Here is an 8,862-nt window from a genome sequence, read left to right as displayed (position 1 = left end):
TCGTGCGTGCGCACGCGCGCTGTCCCCCGGAGGCGTCTGGGTGTGCGGAGCGCGCGCGCGCGGCTCGGAGGCGCACCTGTGAGGTGTCCCTTGAGGAGAGGGAGGGTGGGTGCGCGGAGTCCGCGGCCTGGGGCGCTTCAACCCCTCACTTGGAGTGAGTTCTCGGGTGGCCGGGCTGTAGTCTCTTTATTTCTTTTCTGGATAACTGCGGGGGCGGGGGGGCCGGGGGACGGGCTCGGGGTCGGAAGGAGGATGAGTGGATTAAAGAAAAGAAAAACAACCCATCACTTAGGATGGGCCTGGAGCTGGAGCCGGTCCCCGGGCATCGGGAAAGGTCAGAGCAGCTCCGCGCAGCCGGGCGGCTTGGCGGCCACCGGGCCGACGCCAGGGAGAGCAGTCTGGCCTCGGGCCTCGGCGAGCCGGCTTCGGCCCGCAGCGCCTGAGAGCGGGGAGAGGGGGTCACAGATGGCGGCCGGGCGCGCGGGGACGGATGGGCAGCGGCAGGGGCGAGGCCGGGCGGAGGCCCCGCGGGAACCGGACTCCCGAGCCGAGCTCCATTGTTGTTGGAGCCGAGGGAAGGGGGAGCAAAACAGCTTTAGAAACCCTTGAAGCCGCGCCTTGGAGCCTTTCCAGGCGGGTCCCCGGAGAGACGGTAATGGCCGCGCCGTGGGATCTGGGAGCCGGGCTGTGCGGCGGCGAAGCCTCGCTGCATGGTGTGATGTTGTGTGTGTGTATGTGTGGTTTTTTGTTTTTGTTTTTTGTTTTTTTTTAGAGCGCCTCGCGTCCCAGCAGAGCCAGGCGAGCATCCTACTCAGGTGATGAGGAACCCTTCGCGCACCCAGCGCACAACGCTGCTGCCGCTGGACGCCTCCATTGTTTGACCATAACGAGGGCCGGATTCTCACCCAGGTAAACTGGATGGCAGCGCAGTTGAGATCCCTCTCACCTCCCACATCCAAAGGAATCCTTCTCTCTTTCAGGACTTTACTCCAGTTTTCTTCCTGTGCCCTGCTTCTGATTAACTCAGTATATCCACCTCCCAGACATTTCCCCATCTGGCCTAATCTTCCCGCATCTCTCTGCCAAGTCACCTCTCATTTCCCTCAAAACTCAGCTCCTTTGTGAAACCTTCTTTGCCGAACTCTTAACAGCTAAATCTCTCTAGGAGGAGCCTGTTCTGTACTCTCTAGTTGGTAGTTTATTAGTTGTCTTATTGCAACAAAGGAGAGTAGATTTTTTTTTTTTTAATTCTAAGCTTTTGCTTTTTTAAAGGAATGTTTTGTGGGAGAGTTTATTGTTTTACAAGGATCAAACTTTTTGTTTATATATTTTGTCTTTTTTGTTTGTTTGTTTTTAGAGGGGCCCCTTACTTGCTCTATAGATGCACAGCTTTTTAGAATAGGAAAATGACCTTGTTCAACCCATAGGTTAATTTAAATTTTAAAAAGTTTGTTTTAAATTAGCAAAGTAAAAAGTCTTTGTAAAAGTCATCACAGAGATGGCTTAAATCTTTGACTACCAACCTCTATTTCCAGAGATAACTATTACATATTTGTTTAGATCATTTTAGATCTTTTAAAGCGTTTTTACCTGAGTGTGTACTTGTATTATCTTTGTTTTAATAAGTACTGGTGTACTCTTATCTTTCCATTTTAGCATATAATGCATTCACTTATTTTTCAGAACTGCTGCATCATGTTCCATAGTTTGAGTATATGATAGTTTATCTATCCATTTCCTGGGCCAGTGGCAATTTATGTTTTAATTTTATATTTAAAACATCTTTTTGGTTATTGTTCTCTGCTGAAATGAAATTTTAGTGAAGGGAGCACAGACCTATGCTAATTACAGAGACTAAGTGTTTATGATGAAAGTTCTCTTTGGTTAAGAAATATCCATGTGGGAGCCTCCACCCTTCTCCCATTGTAATTATGACTCTATTACTTTAAAGTCCTGTGACCTTGGGGAGGACGCTTAATCATTCTAAGCCTCAGTTTTCTTTTCTATAAATGGTGATAATACCTGCCCTATCTACTCCACTGAGTTCAGTGATATGAAGTATGTAAAAGTACTTTGTAGAGTATAAAGTGGTATATAATGGTGATTTTATTAGTCTTTGTGATCCAAAAGGATTTTTATATTTGCAGTATAATTTATATTTTCATTTTTGCCTAAATGTGTATATTACAGAATATACAACCAACTTGAATGTTGTTTAATTTCTGATTTTGCTATATTTTTATCAAGTACTGTTAATACATTAGACTTCTTAAAGAATATTTTAGAAAGCACGTTTTTCATAGTGTTTTGTGTGCCTTAAAAATAAGGTATATAAATTAATTGTGAATTAAGTATCAGCAAATTGAACACTACGTACAACTTTCATAATATGTAAACAAAACAATTTCTTAGTGATATAAATTTGTGTGTATTTTCCTGTAGCAGCAGCAGATTCAGAATAGCTTTTCTGTCTTTTGGGTCAAATGGATTCTTACTGAATTTGCAGGCAGTATCAGAGTTTTCACAGTTTAAATATTGACTGAATAATGTGATGGGTATCGTTTTAAGATGTAAGAGATACAATTAGGGGCTTTCTAGTATTTTTCTTTCAGACATATATGAATGCTTGTAGTGTGGCCGGCAGAATCAACTTGTCCCCTTTCTCTTGGGATTTATCTGTTGGCGCATAGGGGATCAGAAATTAAAAACAATCACGCAGCTGCACGTATAATCACAAACTGGTATCTACTATGGAAGTTAAGTAGCACTGGCTATGAGAGAGTATAAAAAGTGGACTGCGTTTTAGATTGCAGAGAGAGGGCCCAGGAAAGGCTTTTTTTGTAAAATAAGATTTGATCTGAGATCTGGCTAGGCATCGGTGTAGAGTGAGGAGGGGGATAATTTTCCAGGCAGGGGAATGGCATGTGGGAAGGCCCCGAAGGGGGAAAGCTTTGCCCATTCCAGGAACTGAAAGAATGACTTGCGGATAGATTATGGTGGGTGAGGGGAAGTGTGGCTCGGCAGGGGGCCAGATCGTGTAGGGTCTTGTAGGGCAGGTTACGGATGTTTTATTTTATCCTGAGTGAAATGGGAAACCATTTCAAGGGTTGGGTTTTAAGCAGAGAAATGACATAATCAGATTTGCATTTTTAAACAACCACTCCAGCTGCTACATGCAGAATGTGGGGGTGTAGTGGGGGTGGAGAGTGGAAGTGGGGAGACCACATAGGTCATTTCAGAGGCCTGCTGAGAAAATAGGTAGTTTTCCCCTTCCAGTTCATATTGACTTCAGACTAATAGCTAATCTAATGTCAAAATAGATATTTGATTTTAAAAATAAATCACTTATTTTTAAAAAGTAAGCATAAAAACATTTTTTAATGAAAAAATACATATATGTTAAATTACCCTAACTAATTATTGGAATATTTAACATATTTTTTGTAAGTTCTTTCAAAGCAAGAATACATGTAATAAGAGTGAGGTGAGGCTCTAAAGTGAAAAGGAGAATATTTGTAGATAGTAATGGTTAAAAAAAATAACAGAAAAATCTATTAGACAAAAAAATTGAAGTGATGGGGCTCACAATGTGTACATGAAATTCATTGCTGTTTGAACACTAAAGGTAATATGGCAGAAACTAAAATGGAAAAACAAAAAAGTAGTCTCTGATGGCAAAAAAAAAATGCAACAAAAATATGAAGTATGTAGGAGTTCCCTTTGTGGTGCAGTGGAAATGAATCCGACTAGTATCCATGAGGATGCACTGAGTGGGGCCAGGGATCGGGTGTTGCCATGAGTTATGGTGTAAGTTGAAGATATGGCTCGGATTCCAAGTGGCTGTGGCTGTGGTGTAGGCCAGCAGCTGTAGCTCTGATTCAACCCCCAGCCTGGGAACTTCCATATGCCAAGGGTGCGGCCCTAAAATGCAAAAAACGAAACAAAAATGTGAAACAGGTAAGCTCAACCACATTGAGACAAGTGCAGTCTGCCTACAGGAGACCAGAAAATACCCTGAAAGATAACGAAAGAATGGAGTTCCCATTGTGGCTCAGTGGTAACGAACCTGACTAACATCCATGAGGATGTGAGTTCAGTCTCTGGCCTCGCTCAGTGGGTTAAGGATCTGGTGTTGCTGTGAGCTGTGGTGTAGGTGGCAGACATGGCTCAGATCTGGCATTGCTGTGGCTTTGTCATAGGCCAGTAGCTATAGATCTGATTCGACCCTTAGCTTGGGAACTTCTGTATGCCGCCGGTGCAGCCGTAAAAAAGAAAAAAAGAAAAAAAAAAGTATGAAAGAATGTTCTAAGTGGAAGGAGAGGCCATATTCCTGGATGTGATGTTTAAACATTATAAAGTTCCTTTTTTGTTGGTATTGTTTTTTGGTGAACTGGACAGAATAATGAGTAATGAGGTAGGATGAGACCTATCTGATTGCTTAAAAATTGTAGAGCCACATTCATTAAAGCAGTGTCATCCTGGCTTTAGAGGATCTGTACAGGTCACTGGAACCTATTCAGCAGCCTCAAAATAAACTGAGTATGGGGAGGTAATAAATGATAAGCCATCATGGATACCCTCCAAATCAGGAAGATGTGGAGGTAAATATTCAACATCTGCATGCTGAGGTGGACAGAGCACAGGCTTTGCAGTCAGACATACTTGAACTGGAATTTTTTTTTGGGGGGGTGTTATACTACTTCATTTTATTTTTTTTTATATAGTGATTTTTTTTTTCCATTATAGCTGGATTACAGTGTTCTGTCACTTTTCTGCTGTATAGCATGGTGATCCAGTTACACACACATGTACACATTATTTTTTTCTCCCATTATCTGCCCCATCATAAGTGACTAGACATAGTGAACTAGAATTTAAGTGAGGAAAATAGTACCCACTGTGCAGGTGTTGTAGAAGAAAGAGACATAGGTCCCAGCACCCATTGGAGCACTTAAATCTGTTATTAGAAAAAAAATCAATGTATTACTATGTAAACATTAAAACTTCTTTAAGAAGAAAGGGAGAGCAAAACCCTAGGACCAGAAGCCAAAGCACAAAGTTGGAAAATATTTGTGACAAATATAAGTGAAGAGTTAACATCTTAAACATGTAAAGAACTCATACAAGCCAACGAGGAAAATAATGAAAATGTATACACATGGTTACAGAATGTGGATAGTTAACTGGGTATAAATTCATTTTCTTCAGCATGTGAAAAGACGTGTAATTTCACGAATAATGAAGTGTAATTTGTAATTACTCTTATAGAGAAGATTCTATTCTCAGTAGCAGAATAGAAGATACTTAAGAGTAAAGCACAAATGTACAAAAGTTTTATGAAAAAAAAAAAAAACCCTTTACCTGAAGAATTTAAAAGCTAACCTAATAAATGGGCAGACATTACATGTTTCTGAAAGGGAAGATGTCTTTATAGAGACTACAATACTCTACAAATTAAACTATAGTTTCAGTTGAAATCCAATGGAAACTTATTTTTGGAACTTGATAAATTGCTTCTAAAATTTCTCCAGAGGACTAAATGTGCTAGGAGTAGTCGAGAAACTTTTCAAGTGGAAAAATAGTGATGGAGGATTTCCTGTGCCAGATATCAAAACATACTGTAATGGTGCAGTAATGTAGATGGTGAGCACAAGAATACACAAATTGGTACATGGAACAAAATAGACTCCAGTAACAGACCCATTTATATGTAGGAATTTATTATATAATCAAGTTGGTATTTTGAAACATTTGAGCAATGGTTGTTCGATAACATTGTATAGGGATAAATGACTATTTGGAAAGAAAGATTCTACTTAACCATATTCAAAATGACTTTTATTTGGATTAAAGAAGTAACTTGAAGACAAAAGCACCTGTAAAAGTATTAGAAGGAAATATAAGAGGATTTTTTATGTTGGAGGATGTGTTGGAAAATAAGTTTTGGGGTTATATCATTTAGATAAGACCAAGGCCCAGAATCATGAAGAAAAGACTGAAGTTTGACTGTTATCAAATTTGATATTGATAAGAAACATTACAAGGTGACAGACTGGGGAAAATTTTTTTGATAACGTGTAAACAAATAAAGGATAATAGAATGGATACAATTAAGAAATGAATGGAGTTCTCAGAGAAATGAACGTGTCAGAGCAATTACTGGGAATTCAATCTCACTTGTGATTGGGAAGGTGGATATTAGAACAGCTTTCTTTTGGGGGATTGGCTTTCAAGGGAAAAATTAAAAAGCTATCCAAGGATGTAGGGGAAAAAGCTATCTTATACATTCTTGGAAATCTAAAATTGATTCAGCTATTTCAGATGACCATTTGGTTGAACTTAACAAAATCTAAAAACATGTATATGGAGTTCCTGTCGTGGTGCAGCGGAAATGAATCCGACTAGGAACCATGAGGTTGTTGGTTTGGTCCCTGGCCTCACTCAGTGGGTTAAGGGTCCAGCATTGCCATGAGCTGTGGTGTAGGTTGCAGACGCTGCTTGGATCCTGAGTTGCTGTGGCTGTGGTGTAGGCCGGTGGCTACAGCTCCGATTCAACCCCTAGCCTGGGAACGTCCATATGCAGTGGGTGTGGCCCTAAAAAGACAAAAAACAAAACAAAACAAAACCTATATGCTTCAATCTAGCAGATGCACTTCAAGGAATTGATGATACTCTAATAAGAGGATACAGGTTGGTGTAAGTGAATGAAGTCTGTTGCAAAAACATCACATGGTGAGGAAAAGCTAAAGCTAAGCACAGGAAGATTTTAGTGCCAATACACTATGGAATGCTTTGTAGCCTTTGAAGAGAGGTGAGTTTGTATATATTGACATAGCCTGGATAGATGTCTGGAATATATTTTTGAGCAAGTTTAATTCCGTTTGAGTTTGTATATATTGACATAGCCTGGATAGATGTCTGGAATATATTTTAGAGCAAGTTTAATTCCGTTTTTTTGTAAGATATGAAAACAATAGTGTGTAGTGGTGTGTATATGTTCTCAATAAAAATAGAGAAAAGTCTAGAAAGATAATGTGGAAAACATTTAATTGTCACAACTTCTGAGAAGAGAATAGGGGAGACAATTTTTTTATTTCTGGGACTGATTTTGTATTTCACATGCTTTTGGATTGTTGCAGGTTTTTTTTTTTTTTTTTTTTTTTAAACAATGAACATTTACTTTTGTAACGAAGATGTTACAGTTTCTCACTTAATAAAGGCCTGATTGAGATTACAAAAATTTAATACCTAGTACTTACAAGGAGGTTGCAGAAATGTAACAATCTTATGTTACATTGGCCATATGTATCAAGAGCCTTAAAAGTGTTCATATTCCTTGATGTAGCAACCACCTAGGAACCATCAAAGACATATATTTTATTTATCTATCTATCTGTCTATTTATCTATTTCTTTTTAGAGCCATACCAGAGGCATATGAAGGTTCCCAGGCTAGGGGTCAAATCAGGGCTATAACTGCTGGCCTATGCCACAGCCACAGCAATGCCAGATCTGAGCCTCTTCTGTGACCTACACCACAGCTCCTGGCAAAACCGGATCCTTAACCCACTGAGTGAGGCCAGGGATCGAACCTGCATCCTCATGGATGCTAGTCAGATTTGTTTCCACTGAGCTACGACAGGAATGCCCAAAAACATATTTTTAAATACAGAGAGGCTTTAGGTACAAAAGATGTGTATTGTAGGCTTATTTTTAAGGGTGCATTTGGGGAATGGTTAAGTTATGATACATCTACCTGATAATATGTTATTGGCTATTAAAATGTTTATGAAGAAAAAGCATTAAAATACTCATGACAATGTTAAGTGGAAGAAAATAGGATGCAAAATTGTGTACATGATATGATTAAAACTCTCAATTAAAAGTTTCAACAGGAGTTCCCGTTGTGGCACAGTGGTTAATGAATTTGACTAGGAACCATGAGGTTGCGGGTTCAGTCCCTGGCCTTGCTCAGTGGGTTAAGGATTTGGCGTTGCCGTGAGCTGTGGTGTAGGCCGGCAGCTACAGCTCCAATTAGACCCCTAGCCTGGGAACCTCCATATGCCATGGGAGCGGCCCTAGAAAAGGGAAAAAGATTAAAAAAAAAAAAAAAAAGTTTCAACAGCCCTCCACAAAACTCTGTGATGGAAAAATGTCTAGAAGAAATTAAAAGAAAATCTTAAAAATTGTGGACTTTGGGCAGTAGGATTTTGGATGATTTTAAATCTTTTGCTTTTTATTTTCCAGTATTTTATTACATCTGTAATTTTTTATTTCACCTGTAATGAAACACTTTTAAAAAGTACATCATATCTAGGAAATGTGTTAGCAGCATGGTTAATAGATATGTACACTTTTAAAAATAGATTTGCCCTATCATATATTAAAGTATCCTCTAAAATATACTCAAAAACCTAATAGCTAAACATTTTTTGAGTGATTCATTTGGAATAAGTTTGAATGAACTTTGTTGCTTCCAGTATTTGGAGGAAAATTGTTTCTTACCAATGTGCAAAATAATAATAGTTCTCATTTCTCATTTTATACTGTAGAATAAATGCAGAAATTTAAACTTGGACCATGGGATTTCTTGGTTTGACTCTGTTAACTCTCTGTTTCTAGCACACAGATCTGGTCATAGAGCAAGTAGCATTTAACTGAGTCAGGATGAGCAGGACTCAGCTAGCTGGACCAAGGGCAGAAGTATTGAGAACATGGTTGTTATGCAGGGCCTTCAGGTGACTCAGCAGAGTGGAGCTCACAGTTCCTTGGGGCATGTAGTATAGATGAAACTGAAAGGTTATCCTTAAGGGGTATGGATTTGTTCTCTTGCCACATGTTACTGTGGACATGGAGTAACATG

At 39.5% G+C, this 8,862-nt stretch overlaps 1 protein-coding gene across 12 annotated transcripts in view; it reads left to right on the top strand.

The window, feature by feature from the left end:
- ZNF664 (zinc finger protein 664) overlaps positions 1–8,862 on the top strand; it is a 37,320-nt gene that overhangs the window by 534 nt on the left and 27,924 nt on the right. For 9 of the 12 annotated variants that reach the window (XM_021072238.1, XM_021072249.1, XM_021072239.1 and 6 more), the window contains exons 1-2: positions 18–154; positions 773–909. The gene's annotated coding sequence lies outside the window, so the exon portion shown is untranslated. Of the gene's footprint in view, positions 1–17; positions 155–347; positions 653–772; positions 910–8,862 lie in introns of those variants that run through there. The other 3 variants (XM_021072245.1, XM_021072242.1, XM_021072251.1) reach the window with 2 other exon arrangements.

Source organism: Sus scrofa, chromosome 14 (assembly GCF_000003025.6).
Source record: "Sus scrofa isolate TJ Tabasco breed Duroc chromosome 14, Sscrofa11.1, whole genome shotgun sequence".
Lineage (NCBI taxonomy): Eukaryota > Metazoa > Chordata > Mammalia > Artiodactyla > Suidae > Sus > Sus scrofa.
This window is presented reverse-complemented; position numbering and strand designations above follow the sequence as displayed.